Source organism: Mesocricetus auratus, unplaced genomic scaffold, assembly GCF_017639785.1.
Source record: "Mesocricetus auratus isolate SY011 unplaced genomic scaffold, BCM_Maur_2.0 Super-Scaffold_100010, whole genome shotgun sequence".
Taxonomy (NCBI): Eukaryota; Metazoa; Chordata; class Mammalia; order Rodentia; family Cricetidae; genus Mesocricetus; species Mesocricetus auratus.
Window position 1 is genome coordinate 63,161,646 of NW_024429194.1, and position 19,044 is coordinate 63,180,689.

The window sequence follows — 19,044 nt, forward strand, 5'->3', positions numbered from 1 at the left end:
GACTGAAAGTGTTAATTATTATAGTAACGTTTAAAATCCCACTCCTCCACCTTGTCATTAGATGTAACTCTTGAAGTAAAATTTTCCCTAGACATTTTAAGTTAGAAATCAGAAAATTAAAAGCTCTTGTCCGGGAAACAGTTAGTTACTTGCAGCTTCCCCATAATTTTAACATTTCTAGTTTAGACCTCTTGTCATCTTTTGTTTGGAATACAAACTAACCAGCTGTGAACACAAGCATACATAGTTTACATTTACAGTTAAAGTTTCAAGGTGTGGCAGTCCCCATTCAAGAGGAGAAATGGTGCTACACACCAGCTAAGTCATCAGAGGCTACCTAGAGAATAAAGTTTTGTTTTGTTTTGTTTTGTTTTTTGGTTTTTCAGGACAGGGTTTCTCTGTAGGTTTTGGAGACTGTCCTGGAAAGTCTTTATATTGGCAGTCAACAACTTTACTATGTGTTAATTTTAGACTTGACAGTTGAATTTATGTTTGTGCAATTTTAGTTGATGAATACATCTTTAAAGTACCTTCCTCTTTTGGGGTTTTAGTTTTCACTTTCATTATGTAAACTTACCAATTGTAGTGGGAATGTAGCTCAGTTGGTAGAGTGCTTACCTAGCATGCAGGAGTCGCTGAGTTAAATTCCCCATGCCTCATGATCTGAGAGTATGGTGGTACACACCTATGATCCTAGCACTCATGATGGTGGCAGGAAGATATGAAATTCAAGGTTAGCATAAGTTCCAGGCCAGCCTGTGCTATATAAGATATTGTCTTTAAAAAATAAAAATGTGGACTGAACTGAAATGTTTGTGCTAATTAAAGTAGCATGCCACAAGGGATGGAAATGTTTTCAGAAAGTATGCTTCCCTGTTCATCCTTTGGATACAGTTAGTTCTGGATTCTCCTGGAAAGCATGGTAATCTTGATCACCCCTCAGATCTTCTCTAACCCAAGCATATATATAGAAGCTCAGATCAAAGAACTGTTGAAGAATCAGGAAGAAAAACAGATTGTAAAGAAAATGAAATTGACATGGTTCTGCTGACCCAGTGGGAGTGAATTAAAAAGAAAAAAGGAAAGGAACATAAATAATAAGGAACAAAATCTAACAACAAAGATTTTGCATTGGATCATTTCATGTCTTAAAAATATTTCATCATGATATTTTCTTTTTCGTATTTCCCTGGTGGACACTTTTGTTTTGAAAGGATGTTGGTGGTTTTATTTTCCTGTTAAATCATAGTATTTTGTTTCCTTACCTTACTGTTCTTTTATTTACAAACTTGCTTTTCATGTGTGTGTGACACCCACACACCCACACCCACACACTCAGCCTGTGTTTATGATGAAGCAAAAATTAGTTCAGTTTTTGAAAGTAAGCATTTGCTATCTTGCTTTCTTGAAGAAGGATATGATGAGTGTTACAAATTGAAGCTTAGCCAGGTGGTGGTGGCGCATGCCTTTGATCTCAGCACTCAGGAGGCAGAAGCAGGCAGAACTCTGTGAGTTCGAGGCAAGCCTGGTCTACAAAGCTACACAGAGAAACCCTGTCTCAGAAAAGAAAAAAAAATTAAATTGAAGAAGGTTGTATGGAGCCAACGATGGACCTCAGTTAGTGGAATGCTTACATGTGTTCATGAAGTCCTGAGTTCCATTCTCAGCACTGCTAGCAATACATGCCTGTAATCCCTGAATTTAAGAAGTATAGACAGGAGATCAAGGTCATCCTTGGAGACCCTAGGTTAAAATAAGACAGATTTGCTATATGAGAAGATAAACATTTTATTCTTAAAACTTTGTAAGCTGGGGCTGGAGAGATAGCTCAGTGGTTCAGAGCACTGACTGCTCTTGCAGAGGACCCAGGTTCAATCCCCAGCATCTACTTGACAGCTCATAACTGTCTGTAACTACAGTTCCAGGGGACCCAACACCCTTCCACAGGCAAACACCAATGCATATAAAAATAAACAAAAATTTTTACAAAAGCTTTGTGAGCTGGCATTTAGGAAAGGTTCCTAATGAAACCCAAGGTCAGTTTATTAGTCTTATAAAATGTTGAGTTTAGGACAAACTCATTACAAACTTATAGTTCTGTTGCTTTTTCTTGTCTTTTGGCAGCTTCAACCCTAATTGTTCTCGTATATTTGAAAACAAACTTGGAGTAGTCTTTTTTCTCTTCAGTATTGTATTTCCTACTAATAAGTACAATTTTATGAAAATCTAATAGAAGCCAAGATTTAGCTTAAAAAGTTAGTTGTTGAGCTTGTTGTTTGGGCCTCTGTGGTAACAACATTCTTCCATAGTGTCTCCTAATAAAACCTAACTTGTCTGTGAGATGAATTGCTTGTTATGATCTTTCTGTCAGGTGCAGTGCTTCTTTCTGAGGTAGACAAGTAAGGTTTATCTTCTAGGTTTGTCTCCTCACCACTCTCTTTGTATAGGGCTTGCAGGCTCATGGCTATATCCAGCTTTTTACCTGGGTGCTAGAGATCCAAACTTGTGCTTATGCAGGTTTTTTAAAAATATAACTTATTTAATTTTATTTTATGTGTATTGGTGGGAGGGTGTCAGATCCCTTGGAACTGAAGTTACATACAGTTGTGAGCTGCCACATGGGTGCTGAGAATTGAACCGGAGTCCTCTGGAAGAGCAACCAGTACTCTTGACTGCTGAGCCATCTCTCCAGCACCTGATTATGCAATTCTTATCCACTGAAGCTTCTCCTCAGCCTAACAACCTTTCTTTTTGGAACAAGAACTTGTTTGTACAAAATCAAGCTTTATTGAATAGAATGTTGCTAAAAATGATTTATGATGAAACCAAATTTCCTGCCAGTATTTATTAAACCATCAAACTGGAGTAATATTTTATTGGTTTTATTTTAATAAATTTCTGATACTAACATAGAGTCAATAACACTATTATTTTTTAGCCGGGCATTGGTGGCGCACGCCTTTAATCCCAGCACTCGGGAGGCAGAGGCAGGTGGATCTCTGTGAGTTCGAGACCAGCCTGGACTACCAAGCGAGTTCCAGGACAGCCTCCAAAGCCACAGAGAAACCCTGTCTCGAAAAACCAAAAAAAAAAAAAAAAAAAAAAAAAGAACTTACTTTTTAAAGTTTTGCTCAAGCAGTGGTTTGCTAATACTGTGTGAAACTTGTACATGCCAGTCAGTGAGTGTTGGCTATCCCCAGATAGATCCTGTGCTACAAATGAATGTGTAGAATTAGAGAATATACTTCTGATCTTCCTAGTTATCATTGTGCAGTATTATGACTTTTTCTTACCCAGAACAAAACTTATATTGAAGTCTTAAAGTCCTGGCCAGCATGATGGGTCAGACCTATAATTTTAGCCTGTAATTTTAACTCAGGAAACAGGAAGAATGTTGTGGGTTTTGAGGCAGCCTGGGCTAGCTATGTAGTGAGTGCAAAACCATACTGTGCTGCAGATTGGGACCTAGAACTGCCTCTCCCCAAAAAAAGAACCACGAAGGGCAAGAAAGATGTTAAGCAATTAAGAGCATTGACTGTGCTTCCAGAAGACCCAGGTTTGATTCCTAGAACCCATATGGTAGCTTAAACAGTCTGTAACTCTAGTTTCAGGGGATCCAATGCCCTCTTTTGGCCTCTGTTGACACTAGGCCTACATGTGGTACACAAAAATACATGTAGGAAAAGTACCTACACGGGACTAAAGAGATGGCTCATCAATTAGGAGCACTTGCTCTTGCAGAGGACCTGGATTTGATTCCCACCATCCACAGGGTGGCTCACAACCAAATGTAACTCCAGTTTCAGGGGATCCAATGGGCCCCTCTGTACATGTGGAGTACATGCATACACTAAATAGAAATTTTAAAACGTATACATAAAAATAAATCTTTTTTTTTTTTTTTTTTTGGTTTTTCGAGACAGGATTCCTCTGTATTGTTTTAGAGGCTGTCCTGGAACTTGCTTTGTAGACCAGGCTGGTCTCGAACTCACAGAGACCTGCCTGCCTCTACCTCCCGAGTGCTGGCATTAAAGGCGTGCGCCACCAACGCCCAGCCAATAAAAATAAATCTTTAAAAAAAAAGCCCTCTATGTCTGGCACTTGTGGTACGTGCTTTTAATCTCAGCACTGGGGAGGTAGTGGCAGGTGGATCTCTGAGTCTGGAGCTAGCCTGGCCTACAGTGTGAGTTACAGAACAGTCAGAGCTATACAGAGAAACACTGTCTCAAAAAGCCAAAAAGAAAACAAAACAAAGAACCCCCACATGAAACAACCCAAAAACTGTTATGTTTGTTTTTTCTTTCCTTTTTTTAAAAAAGTTTTTCAAGCCAGAGTTTCTCTGTGTAGTCTTGGCTGTCCTGGAACTCACTCTATAGACTAGGCTGGCCTCAAACTCACAGAGATCCATCCACCTGCCTCTGCCTCCTGAGTGCTGGGATTAAAGGCATGTACTACTATGGCACAGCTGTTTCTTTTTCTAAATCATAAGAATTTAAAATAGTCCTTAAAGAACCTGACATAATGGTCCATGCCTATAATCTCAGCTACTTGGGTGGCTGATACTTCAAGAGGAATGCAAATTCAAGAGTAGTCTAGAAAATACAGCAAAACCCATTCTAAAAAGGAGAATGGAGGGGAGGGGGCATTAGCTTAATTGGTAGAGTGATAGTTTATCATGTTTACAGCCCTGGGTTTGTCTCTAACACAAAGTGGTAGGGATGCCTATAATCTCAGTACTTGGATTGTAGAGGCAGGAAAATTAAAGTTTGAGGCCACCCTGGGATTATGTGATGAACTTGTGGCCAGCATGAGATACTTGAGACCCTGTCACAGATAAACTAATAAACAAATAACTAAAAAGGGGGAAAAAAACAACTCTGTGTTGATCATTTTTGTTTTAGGGAATCATACTTTATCTGAAAATGGACAGCAAAACAAAACAATTTTACTTATTTATTATTTATTGAAACAGGATTATGTTGTGGAGCCAGCTCAAGCTAGCCTGAACCTCCTGTGTATTCCAGGCTAGCCTCTTAAGTTGGGATCCTTCTGCCGGGCGTTGGTGGCGCACGCCTTTAATCCCAGCACTTGGGAGGCAGAGGCAGGTGGGTCTCTGTGAGTTCGAGGCCAGCCTGGTCTACAAGAGCTAGTTCCAGGACAGCCTCCAAAGCCACAGAGAAACCCTGTCTCGAAAAACCAAAAAAAAAAAAAAAAAGTTGGGATCCTTCTGCTTTTGTCTCCCTAGTGCTGGGGTTAGTCATGTCCCCATACCTGGACAGGACAAAGTTTCTGTATAGCTTTTATTTGTGTTTTGTCTGTATATGTGGTGTATATTTGTGTTCCTGTGTTTGCATGTGTACATGTAGAGATCAAAAGTCAATGTCCTTTATTGCCTCCCACTTTATATTTTGAAGAGAAATGTGTCTCACTGAAACTGGAGCTCACCACTTGTATAGATTGGCTGGCCAATGAGCTCCAGGGATCTTTTGCCCCTAGTTACCTCTCCCCCCATGTTCCCAGAACTCTGGTTACATACATGTAGTACCTCATCCTGCTTCTGTATGAGTGCAAGAGATCTGCACCCAGGTTCACATTTGCCCAGCATTCACTTTACCAACAGCACCATCTTCCCAGCCTGTTTGTGTCTTTGAGAAAGGATTTCACTATGTAGCCTAGTCTTGCACTGAACTCATGATCCTCTTGCCTCCACCTCTATTTAGAATTATAGGCTTGTGCCATCACACCTGGCTTTGTATTTATTTATTAATATTTTACCAGTTTCTAGGAATTCTTGGGAGAACTAGAAGTATAGCTAGACAGTGAGCACTTGCTGAGCATGATTGAGACCCTGGGTTTGCACTTCAGCACTAAAAATAAATTAAAAATTTAAACTGGGAGCTGGAGAGGTGGCTTGGTGATTAAAAGCAAGTTAACTTGCTCTTCTGGTGAACCTGGGTTCGATTTCCAACACTGGTGTGGTGGCTCACAACCGTCTGTAAATCCAGGTCCGCTGGATCTGATGCCCTCGTCAGGCTTCTGTCAGCACCAGGCATGCCCATGGTGTACCAAGTGTACATGCAAGCAAAATGCCTGTACATATTTAAAAAAAAGTCAAACCACATTTTAAAAAACCAAACAAACCCCCAAACACTAGAATACACATTGAAGTCAGATGTATAAATGTTCTTTGTGTCCGTCTGTCTCCTCCCACACACTTCTTTTTTTTTTTAAAGATTTATTTATTTATTACGAACACAACACCCTGCCCCCATGTACATCTACACACCAGCAGAGGGCACCAGATCTCATTACAGATGGTTGTGAGCCACCATGTGGTTGCTGGGAATTGAACTCATGACCTCTGGAAGAGCAGTCAGTGCTCTTAACCTCTGAGCCATCTCTCCAGCCCCCACACACTTCTTTTTAGATGGAGTCTTACCATGGAACCCTGGCTGGCCTGGAACTTGCTATATAATCAAAGCTGGCCTTGAACTCAAAAAGATTTGCCTTTTTCTGCCTCCCAAGTGCTGGAATTAAAGGTGTGTCTCCACATCCAGTTCATTTCTACTTTTGCTCTTGCTGTCATTTTATTAATTATTATTATTTTTGAGACAGAGTCTCACTATATAGTCCTGGCTGGTCTAGAACTTACTATTGCTATGTAGACTACATATGTGTCACCATGTCCAACTGTTATTTTAACATTTTAAACCCCCCCCATTATAATTTCTGAGGATAGTTCAAAGTAGTTTCCTGAATCTTTTAAAATTTCAAGTTAGGTCTGGTGAAATGGCATGATAGTAAAGAACACTGGTTCATAACCATCTGTAACTGTGGCTCCAGGGAGTTCAGTGACCTCTTTTGGTCTTTACAATTATTAGAGACACATGGTGCGCAGACATTTATGTGCAGACAAAATACTCATATACATAAAATAAATGTGTTTTTAAAGATTAAGTTTGAAAACTTAAAAAAAAAACTAAAAAACCTTGAGTCAGATCATTGACTTTTATAAACCTGCTTCCAGATCAGCTATAAGCATTGGCTATGAATTACATAACTTCTGATTCAGCCTAGTCTTACTGGTATCACTTTTCTGTCATCTGCTACAAAACTGTTTGGTATACTTAGCTGACTGTCATTAAACCTGTCCCTACATGTCTGAAAGTCAGATGCAGACATTAACTTAAACATTCTGTTGTTTATTCTGTTTCGTTACTGCACTACTCTTCTGTTTTTTAAAATTACATTTTAATTTATTTAGTGTGTATGTACCATGGCACAATGTGGAGGTCAAAGGACCACTTGGGACAGTTGGTTCTCTCCTTCCACCATGTGGGTCCTAGGGATTAAACTCAGATTGCTAGGCTTGGTGGCAAGTACAATTTCCTGCTGAGCCATCTTGAGGGACTTCTGTATTTCTTATGGCAGTGTATCTGCAAGTTTTTTTGTGTCAGTACAAAGCCCTTCACCTGGACATGGTGGTTCATGCCTATAATGGGAGATTGAGGCAAGAGAAGCATTAATAGCTAAAGACTGGCAGTGGTGGCCCCACACCTTAAATCCTAGCACTCAGAAGGCAGAGGCAGGTGGATCTCCAGGTTCAAGGCCAGCCTGGTCTACTTAGTGAGTTCCAGGACAGTGAATGCTACACAGAGAAACCCTGTCTTGAAGAACCAAAAAAAAAAAAAAAGGAAGCTGAAAGCTAGCATGGGATACATAGTAAGTTCCAGGCTGTCATGGGCAGCAGAGTGAGACCTGGTCTCAGTCATGTCCCCATTTCTGTACCCACTCACCACCCCAAAAAAAGAGTTACTGAGAATTTAATATCTACTGAGGTTTATCTTATTCGAGATTAAAATATAATTTTTAGAAATAATAGCAAACTCATTATACTATAACAAAAATAATTGTATCTGTATTTCCAGGAAAAAAAAATAAGAGTGGAGATGAAACTCAGTAATATGATTGCCTAGCATGTACTAGGCCCTAGGTTCGTTCCATAGCACTGCATAAACCAAGTTGGTGGCATGTTCCCGTAACTGCACTTGGGATATGCCAGCCTGTGCTACAGACTCTCTCAAAAGACGGAAAGACTGGGCATGGTATCATCTTTAATTCCAGCACTTGGGAGGCAGAGGAAGGTGGATCTCTTTGAGTTCAAGGCTAGCCTGGTTTACACTGCGAATTCCAGGTCAGCCAGGGTTTCAGAGACCCTGTTTCCAGAAAGGGGTGGGTGGGTAAGGCGGAAGATGATTCTTGACTGGTAAAGGTGCCTACCCCAGAAACTTGATGACCTGAGTTTGATTCCTGGGACCCACATGGTAAAAGGTTGTCCTCCACCCTCCACATGTATGCTGCGGCATTTGCATACACCATACACAAAAAGAAAAATATAAGAGAAAAGCTTCAGATTGCTTTAATATCTGGCTTCACAGAAAACATCTGGTTTCTCATACTTGATTCTGCATTCAGGCTGTTAAAATGTGTTGTTTTTCTTTAAGTATATGAATAACAAGATCACACATGTGTAACAGAAAAAGGAAAGATTATTTTTGGTAGTTGTAGCCTCCTTTGATATGGTGCCAAAATCTAGAAAATGATTTCTTAAATTTCTTAAAAATGACCTGAGACCACTTCTGTGAACTTCTGATACTGTTATATTGAAATGTGTTGGTCTGTGCCTCAAGAGCACTGGGGAATTGGTAGTATAGTGGCATCTGAAGCCTGTGGAGCAGGAAGCAAAGTCCTGATGCCACACAGCAGCAGATTACAAATTGCAGTTACTGAGGAACTCATTAAAGTGTATTTCAATCCCCCCCCCAAAAAAAAAGAAAGAAAGAAATGTGTTGGTCTGTCTTGCTCTTTAAGTAGATCTTTTACTTGTGAGTTTTTAACTGCCATGAGCCCTCTGAAAGGATCTTGGAGATCTTTAAGTAACCCTAGAGCCACTTGGAGAGCTGCTGTCTTACAGACTTGAGAATACAGCTGCTTTCCAAATGGAAGAATTAGAAACTTTTCAACTTGCTTAATGGTTCTCAAACAGTGGGCATCAGAATTTCCCAAGGTATTTTTATTTTTATTCCAGTTAATTATTTTTTTTTTAGGTAGTCCCAAGTCATCCTCAATTCCCTGTATGTAGCTGAGGACAAACTTGAACTTTCTATTCCTCCTGTCTCCAACTCTCAGGGCTGTGACACCACATCTGGTTTGTGGTTTTATGAGGATCGAACCCAGGGCTTTTGGTATGCTGGGCAAGCACTTTGTCAATTGACCATTCCTGTTTCATTTTATTTTTTAATGATCTAGGACCCATCCTAGTTAGCCCTCATTAGCCACATTGAAATCATTCACAATTTTATTTTAATTTGTATGTTGTTGGTGATTGCAATCCAGAACCTTAGAAGTGCTAGGCAAGTACTCTACAACTGAGTCACATTTCTCAAAGTACTCCCCACTGTGTGTGTGTGTGTGTGGATACATAAGAGGGACACACAGACTCACTTTGATTTTGTTTTTTAGGTTATATTTTTTTATGATGCGGTATATGTACATGCATGCACTACACTGCACTTACAAAGGTCAGTGGACAACTTTGGGGAGTTGGTTCTCTCCAATATGAGTTCTAGGGATTGAACTCAGGTTGTCAAACTTACTCTCTGTTTTAGTTTAATTTCTGTTCCTGAGATAGCTACTTTGACTACATTACTTTAGGGGAAGATAACACAGTTACTCATTGAGGTAACTCAAGGCAGGAACTTGAAGGCTGGCCTGTATTGTTTGCTTATTTCACACAGCATTATCTCCAACCAAGCAACTTACTTCACAGCCAAAGAAGTGTATCAGGAACCATGGAGAACACTGCTTGTTAGCTGGTTTGCAGGCCATTTTGCACTCAGCTAATTTTCTTATATCGTTCAGGACTACTTGCCTAGGGATGATATTTCCCACAATGGGCTATTCAATTAACAGTCAAGATAACCCTGACCCCAGATATACCCAAAGGCCATTCTGATCTAGGTAATTCCTCAGTTAAGGCTGTCCTCTCAAATTATTCTTAACTGTGCCTAGTACACAGTTAAAACTAACCACAACACTTGATAAGTGGTTTTGTCCACAGAAGCATCTCATGGGTCCCGAGGACTCACTTTGTAATCCAGAATGGCCTCAAATTTGTAATTCTCCTGCCTCAGGTTTCCTCCTAAATGTTGGAATTACTGAGTAAGTTCTTGGGCCTCAGTGCTAAAAACAATAGGAGTCCTAGGAATCTATATTTCTTCACAGGGTGCCCAAGTGATTCTGCAGTGCTTAAAAACTATTATGTTATCTTAACTTTATTTAGTTATTTTCAGATTTATTTTATGTGTATGAGTATTTTCTCTGCATGTATATATGTGCATCATGTGCATGTCTAGTGCCCATGGGTTCAGAAAATGGTGTCAGATCCTCTGGCACTTGAGTCACAGGTGGGTGCTGTGAGCCACCATGTGAGTGCTGGGAACTGAGCCTGGGACCTCTGCAAGAGCAACAAATGCTCTTAACTGCTGGGCCATAGTATAGCCCTCTTAATCTTACAGAAAAAAAACAAACAAACATGCAATTTTAAACATTTGGAATGAAACAAAAAGAAGTTAATACTTAGATACATTATAAATGATTTAGTATTTATGTATTAATAATTAGTGTATAAATTCTGATATTCTCCCTAGTGAGAATATGTTCTTTAACCATGTATTTTGGGATTAGGGAGCAAAGGCCAGACAATAAATATGATAGACTTTGTGGCATGAGGTCTGTGCTATACTTACTCAATTCTGCCATTCTAACACAAAAGTAGACTTGGATGATATGTTGATGAATAAGCACAAATACAAGGTTACTGGAGATTAAGTATAGAGCATTATGTAGGCTGGACAATTTTCTACACTAAGATATGTCCCCAGCTCTATCAGTTTTTTATAGGCACTAAAATTGAATTTCTGAATTTCATATAAATTTCATATATCATAAAATAGTCTTTCTGATTTTTCAGCCATTTGAAAATTATTCTTGACTTATAGACCATACAAACATAGGTGGAAGACTGAAAGATTTATTCTATGAGCTGAAGTTTCCTGATATTTAATATATGCTATAGCTAGATCTTGAATTTTAAAATAGTTTCAAGAAAAAAAATTTTTTTGGTTTTTTGAGACAGGGTTTCTCTGTGGCTTTGGAGGTTGTCCTGGAACTAGCTCTTGTAGACCAGGTTGGTCTCGAACTCACAGAGATCTACCTGCCTCTGCCTTCCGAGTCCTGGGATTAAAGGCATGTGCCACCATCACCCGGCTGTGCTTAATTTTAAAATAGATCATTATAGTATCTGTTTCCTTATTCATAATTTTGATTTTTAGTGAAACACAGTTACCTTTGTCAACTGAGATTTGAATATATTAAGAAAAATTCCAGAAATAATTCGTTAATTTAAAATCACATGCTATTATTAATTGTGTGAGGAAATCTATGTCTGTCCTACTCCATCCTGTTTAGTACCCTGAGATGTGAATTACCCCTTTGGTTACCCAGTCCTCAAACCTATATTGTATGCTGTTTGTTAGTCAGTAGCTTTAAATATTGTATTGTATTTACATTGCCATGATATTGCAATATAAATGAAAAAATGCAAGAGACTTGAAAAAGATGTACCAGGACATTATCAACTGAGGGCTGAGGATGAAGCTCAGTTGGTAGACTACTTGCCTAATGTGTCCTGGTTTCCATCCCCCAATACCATATAAAAGTACTCAGAAGGGAGAATTGGGAGGATGTGAAGTTCAGGATTATCCTTAGCTACAAAGCAAGTTTGAGGCCAGTCTGGGATACTTGAGACCTTGTCTCAAAACAAAAACAAAGGTTGGGTGTGGTGGTACATACCTTTGGCGTTTAATCCCCAGCACTCTGAAGAAAGAGTCAGGAAGATAAGCGTTCAAGACCATGCTGATTTACATAGTAAGTTCCATTCCAGCCAAGATGGTAGTGAGACCCTGTCTCAAAAAATAACCGCTAGTACCAGGCAGTGGTAGCACACACCTGTAATAGAACTACTACCACTGGGTGATAGTAGTGCACACCTGTAATCCTTGCACTTGGGAGGCTGAGGCAGATGCAGATGGATCTCTGAGTTCAAGGCCAGCCTGGTCTACAGTGAGTTTCAGGACAGCCAAGACTACACAGAGAAACTCCATCTCAAAAAACTAAAACCACAGCCACTACTACCACCAGACACCTTCACCCCATGTGCCAAAGAAATTAAACCCAATAAAAACATGGAAGGAGAGGCCACCTCTGGTCCTCTAGCCATGCTGCAGAACATACAGAAAAAGCACTTCGTGCGCTGTTAGTGCTGTTATAGTTGGAGGTCTTCCACTATGCGTCTTGGAATCTTTTCCTATAAGGGAGAACTGTTGTATTTAATTTCCTCAATACTTAAAGGCTGTTTGGTGGTAGGGTAGCACTTAGTGAGGCTGAGGCAGGAGGAGCAAGAGTTTGAGCTGAGCCTGGACTTCAGAATAAGTCCTGTCAAAGGAGAGAGAGAGAGAAGGAGGGAGGGAGGGAGGGAAGGAGGGAGGAAGGGAGGGAGGGAGGGAGGGAGGGAGGGAGGGAGGGAGAGTGAGTGAGTTTGGAGTATGTGAGAAAAAATATCTAGAATTCTTACTAGCCTTCAACATCTTTGTTCCTTATTTGCTAATTTTTTTATATAACTCTGCTTTTTTCCCCAAAAAAGCCTTTTAGTAAAGAATTTCACAAAACCCTGATATAGGAAGGATGTAGTGGTGAAAGTCTGTACTCCCAGTATATGGTGGGGGGGGGGCAGAGAACAAATTTCAAATTTGAGGCCAAATAGAGACCCTATCTCAAACAAATAAAAACAAATACAAGGCTGGGTACCTGGTTCATTTGGAAAAGTGCCTGCTGTGCAAGCATGAGGACCTGAGTTTGTATCCCCAGAAACTGTAAAACACCAGGTGAGGCAGCACACATCTGTTACCTGGGTGGGACTTTGGGGGAGGACACAGACAGGAAACTGGCAAATCCCTGGTGCTCACTGGCACTGAAGTCTGGCTTCTGGAAGCATGCACACGCGCGCGTGCGCGCGCACACACACACACATGCACACGCGCACACACGCACGCACCCCACATGAGAACATACATACCCAACTCCCATACACATACGTACATACAAATGTAGAACTTTGATATGAAACATTAAGATTGTAGTAGTATTTGTGGTTTTACATCATCCTACTAGTGAGATAATCTATGGCGAACTATGGTGATGATAAATAATACAATGGAAAATTAATCCAGAATTAATAAGATGAAATTTCAACTCCTGCATAATCTACTGCCTGGTAAAATAATCTACTCTGTTTTTAGAGGTTCATATAACCTGCATTATAATTTCACAGTTTATATATGTTTACCGGAATCTTTTCCTTATGTGATTTTCTAGATACTGTGCAGACCAGTATGTGTCCTTTTGGAGAATAAATTGTTAAGACTGCATCTGGAAAGATGGTTCTGTGGGTAGAAATACTTGCCACCAAGCCTAACAATCTGAGTTCTGTCCTCAGGACCCACATGGAAGAAGGAGAACCTACTCCCAAACCACCACACATGTATTATGGAATATATATGTAATTTTAAAAAGACTATTGAAATTGGTTAAGATGTTTGTATGCTTTGTTTACTAACAACTAAATTCTCTATTACCTGAAATGTAGTATACTGTTTGTTTTTTTCCATAGAACTGTTTTCATATATACTTTTTATATTAATGTCATAAAGGAATGGATGTGTAGAGTTGGAGCCTGTTTTAAAATTTCCAGCTTGTTTAAAACTAAATGGTACTCAGTACCTGCTAGGCTTAGTTTTAACTTCCTTTATTCCCATAGAGATTTGTGTTAGGGACAGTTTCTAATCATTTCTGATTAGTTATTACTATAAGTAATATTTCTTGCCAGGGATTCTGAAATTGGTAATAAAGGGAAGAGCTGCCTGGAACTGCTTGGTTGTTTTCTGTATGAAACTGGTAGTCTATAATTTTAGTCTTTTTTCATGGTCCTTTTTAAACTTATTTTTCCAGTAGATACTGATGCTTTACAGAACTGTGTATGACTCTTTAATTTACTCTTCATTGCTTTAGAATAGTTTAAAAGGTAACAGGCTTTTTTTTTAACTCAAAGACATGCTTTTTATTCAGTCATGCAGATCGGCATTCTTTTATTATTAGGTTACATTATACATTTGTAATTTTATTTCAGTTATCATTATTATGTGTATATATGATACGTGTTGAGGGGCACATATGCCATGGTACACATGTAGAGGTCTGAGAACAACTCTATGAAGTTGGTTTTCTCCTTCCACCTTTACATGGGTTTCAGGATTCAAACTCAAGTTTCAGGCTTGTATGGCAAGCACTTTACCTGCTACCCCGTTTTTGATTTATTAAAAGCAATTTCTGATCATTATAGACTTGAGAATACTAATAGTACAAAGGAGAAAGTAATCTAAAATACAGTTATCTTAGACTGATTACTCATTTTGTGTTGATTTCTTCATCTATTTTTTTTAAGAATTGTCTATTTTATATGGAGTGTTTTCCCTATGTATATGTATATGTGCCATGTGCCTACATGGTTGTGAGGCACCATGTGGATGCTGGGAACTGAACCTGAGGCCTCTGCAAACAAATGTTCTTCCCACTGAACCATCTTTCCAGTCTCCATTCTTTATCTTTTTTTATAAGGATTATTTATTATGCATAGTGTTCTGTTTGCATGTCTACCTGCAGGCCAGAAGAGGGCACCAGATCTCATTACAGATGCTTGTAAGCCATCATGTGGTTGCTGGGAATTGAACTTAGGACCTCAGAAAGAGCAGCCAGTGCTCTTAACTGCTAAGCCATCTCTCCAGTCCTCTTTATCTTTCTTTAATCATTATTTTTTGCTTCCTTCTTTTCATACACTTGGAATTACAATGCATATGAATACATTTTATGTATCTAAATTTTTATTCATCCATTTTGTGTGTATATATGAGTGCTGGCACTTCCATGTCACAGCACACCTGTAGTAGAGTTCACCTTCCACCTTGTTGGGACTGATTCTCTTTTGTTGCATTGGTGTCCTCCAGACTAGTTGACCTTTGAGCTTCTAGTAGATTTTTCTTGTTTTGCTTTCCATCTTATAATAGGATGGGATTATAGATGTGTGACACTGTTCTTTTTATGTGGATTCCAGGAATTGAACTCAAGTTGTCAGGCTTGTGTGGCAAATACTTTTACCTACTGCAAGCCATCTCCCTAACCCCATAATTTTATATTATTTTCTCATTTAATGACTTTCTCATGTCATTAAATAGTTTTCAAAATGTTACTCTTAACATCCTAAATATAGTCTGTTGTAATGTAGTATCTCAATTTATATTTATTTTCCTTTAGCACTTAATTCTATTCTTTGTTGGTCATACTACTATGACAAATATTTTAATATATAAAGATCTCAGTTCCTATGTTGAGTAGTTCACAACTGTCCATTGCTCCACCTACAGGGAGATCCAACACCTCTGGTCTCTGAGGACACCTGTACTAACATGCAAACACACACACACACACACACACACACACACACACACAAATAAATACAATTTTAATTCTTTAAATTTTGGCTTTACAATATTTTTATTAGCTTATGTATTTGAGTGTTGATGTTCAGGGTGTGCATATGGTAGTCAGAGGATAACTTTCAGGAGTTGATTCTTTCCTTCTACCTTCAGTTTTAGGGGCTGAGTTCAGATCAAGTGCTTCTACTGACTGAGCCATCTAACTGGCCCTAAAACTTGATTTTCCTTAACTAGTCTCCCAGCATTCAGATGAGTTTCAAATTCTAATTGTATCGTTTACTAATTTGGTTGCTCTGAGTACATGAGCCTTTTACCCTGTAGACCTAGGCATCTAAGGATAACCTTTCTTTTTTTTTAAGATTTATTATGTACAGTGTTCTGCTTGCCTGTATACATACACACCAGAAGAAGGCACTTGATCTCTTTATAGATGGTTGTGAACCATCATGTGGTTGCTGGGAATTGAATTCAAGACCTCTGGAGGAGCAGCCAGTACTCTTAACCTCTGAGCCATCTTTCCAGCCCCTAAGGATAACCTTTTAATGCATCTTTGTTTTTTTGTTCTAAGCATCTCACTTTAATTTTGATAGTATCTATCAATCTGTATATTCCTCCCATCATTTATTGTTTAGTCCTATAAAGTTCTTACATTTCATCCTAAAAAAAAATAGATCAGGAAGGAGACAATACACTGTATCATGCCTAGACACATGATCTGCTTGTCAAGTAGTAGAATTACAGATGAGCTGTGAGTTAAGTTTACATTCAGTGGCAGCAGCATCATTCAAGATTTCACTGTTTGTCTCCATCTGTTTAATACGATAGAAATATGTTGCTTTTTGTTTGCCATACAGAAATAAACAAAAGCATTCTTTGTATTTCACAATTGATGTAGCAGATGGAAAATGAAGGAAGAATTTAAAAGGTGTGAGTGGAATTTTTTAAATGAAGAGAGATTATTCTTATCATTGTTAAATATTTAAATTTTCTTGAAAAATGGTGGAAATGACAAGGGACCTGAGAATTAGGGGATGATTTAAGAATAGGCATTTAAGAAAGACTTCTTCCTCCCATTGTAATTGATGTTGGGTAAAAATGGTAAAACAAAGGCTTAACAAATTGGGACAGAAGCAGGAAATCCTTTAGTGACTGCCAGTTTAACATTCAAGATCAAAGAAAAAAGCTTACTTCTGTTAGATTTTAATGGTTTTTGTCCTAAAGTCTTTCTTTTTCTTTTTTAGCAAGGCACAATTTTGTTTTCATGTCATTTTTATTAAAGATTCCAAATTAGAATCATCTTCATTTTTTGAAGGTTTGAAATTTATGGCTTGAGGAAAATTGTTCCAGAATTTATGTAATCACTTCCTACTCCGCTACCTTACCAGAAAGAACCCTTTCCTTCTAATAAATCAGTAAAGGAGAAAATTTGACTCCAAGGGCTAGAATCCATATAATAGTAAGGATTTCTGCCTAATTCTTGTGTCCACTTGTATCTTGATAGGAGTAGATACAAGAGGAACCCTTCAAGCCAAGGCCTGGTCTTGTGGCTATGTTAGGAGAGCAGGTTCTGGAGCTAGGGGTGAAATTATCCATGGCATAGCAGTTAGGGATCCCCATAGAGGAGCCATCTGCCTTCCAAAGGTGATCTGTGTTTTCAGCCATAATGACCATAGTTTTTATATTTATTTGCTTTTATTTACTTTTTTTTGATACTGTGTTGTGGTTCCAGAAAGTACTGAAAAATAATTTGTTTTTTTTAAAAAATGTATTTAAAACAAACAAACAAACTAACCAGAAAACCTTGTTGTCCTGGGGCTATGTGAAGAAGAATGAAGCTCTCGTTTTCCAGTACCCAATCATTGGCTTGAGCTGGCCTCTCCTAGGAGCAGAATTTATTGAAGCAATTTATCCTGGCTAAATGTGATATAAATCTATGTATACGTATGTACATACTGAGTCTATTCCATTACAGCAGGACTGAAGCATCAGTTTCCTTCATAGTTAGACCATGTTCCTATCACACTGAAAGATGGCCAGGCAGCCCCTTCTATTTTATGGGGCACCTCACACTTTTAAACACCGATTAGTTGTGGAATTACTGATTAGACAACCAGAAATACTGGTTTCTAACCCAAAAGTAAATCCTAAGAGAATAGGAGAGATATTACCTCGTTGCCCTCTATTTTAAGCCTGGTTTTATGTTACTAGCTTCATTCTATCATGTTAGCATTTTATTTTAATACAGGCCTAACTGAGATTGACCTACATTTCGGTTTATCTTCAATATGGAATTTGAGATTTGGTTACAGTTCTGAAGTTATTTCCAGGCATAGTTCAGTGATCATCCCTCACTATCTTTCATTGTTCACATCTTTTTATGTATTGTTCTATGGTATGGATAGTTGTGTGAAAATGTCCTTAAAACCTTGTTCTATAAGACTACTTTTATCCCTCCAGTTTTCTCTTTTAGAATACTTTTGTTGTGATTTGATTTCTAGTCATTATTCATCTCTGCCTGGTTTTTATTCTTAGTTGGAATATGAGAAATTTTCCCACCATATTCAGATTATATTTATTGTTTTTAACAAAGAATTTTGATAGACATTTCAAAAGATTAGCTTTAGTCATTTAAAAAAGCAATATAAATTCTGTTAAATTCTACAGAGAAATAGAGGGAATGGATGGTGGTGCCTTTAAGTGCATTTCTTTTATCCCCTGCAGCAGCACACATCTGTTGGCTGCAACAGAGCAGCCTAAGAACTCTGGCCGAGAGCAGCACAAACAGCCGGAACATATTCACCCAGTAAACCCCCAAAGAGTCGACATTTGTTTTATTGCTGCTTTTAAAAACCTAGCCATAAATAGAATCAGAGGGGGGAAGGGCACTGATATTTCTTCATTTGCCACAGATGATTGGTGGGGGGAGGGGGAGGAGGCTCCCAGTGAGGAAGGGAAGTTTTTATTTTTATTTTTTTATTAATGAAAATAATTTCCCATGTAGTTCAATAGGATGGGTGCTTTGTTTTCTTTGGCAATAATCTGGGATAAACGACCCTTGCCAACAGTCTCGTAGTTTATACACCAGGGAGCCAGATTATAGCCCTGTAAAATGGAGCACCCCTCCTATAATCCCTTAATTAATTAAATGACAAATTTTGGTCTTCTCTAGTTCAGAAATATGGCTTCCGCATCGAGCGTTCTGTAAATTTATTGACAGAGAGAGCTGCACTGGTTGTAATTCAGTAGACTGGAGAAATGTGTTATATACTGTAGTAGAAAGAGGGAAAACCTAGCAAAGGTTTAAAATTCCTGGACTATTTAAGTCTGAATTTTCCTAATTAAAGTTTCAATTGAGGCACAGTAGATCATGTGCCAC

The 19,044-nt window shown here is 38.6% G+C and overlaps 1 protein-coding gene across 4 annotated transcripts in view; it reads left to right on the forward strand.

Moving 5' to 3' along the window:
- LOC101841425 (cyclic AMP-dependent transcription factor ATF-7) overlaps positions 1-19,044 on the forward strand; it is a 102,097-nt gene that overhangs the window by 6,922 nt on the left and 76,131 nt on the right. The gene's annotated exons all lie outside the window — the stretch shown is intronic.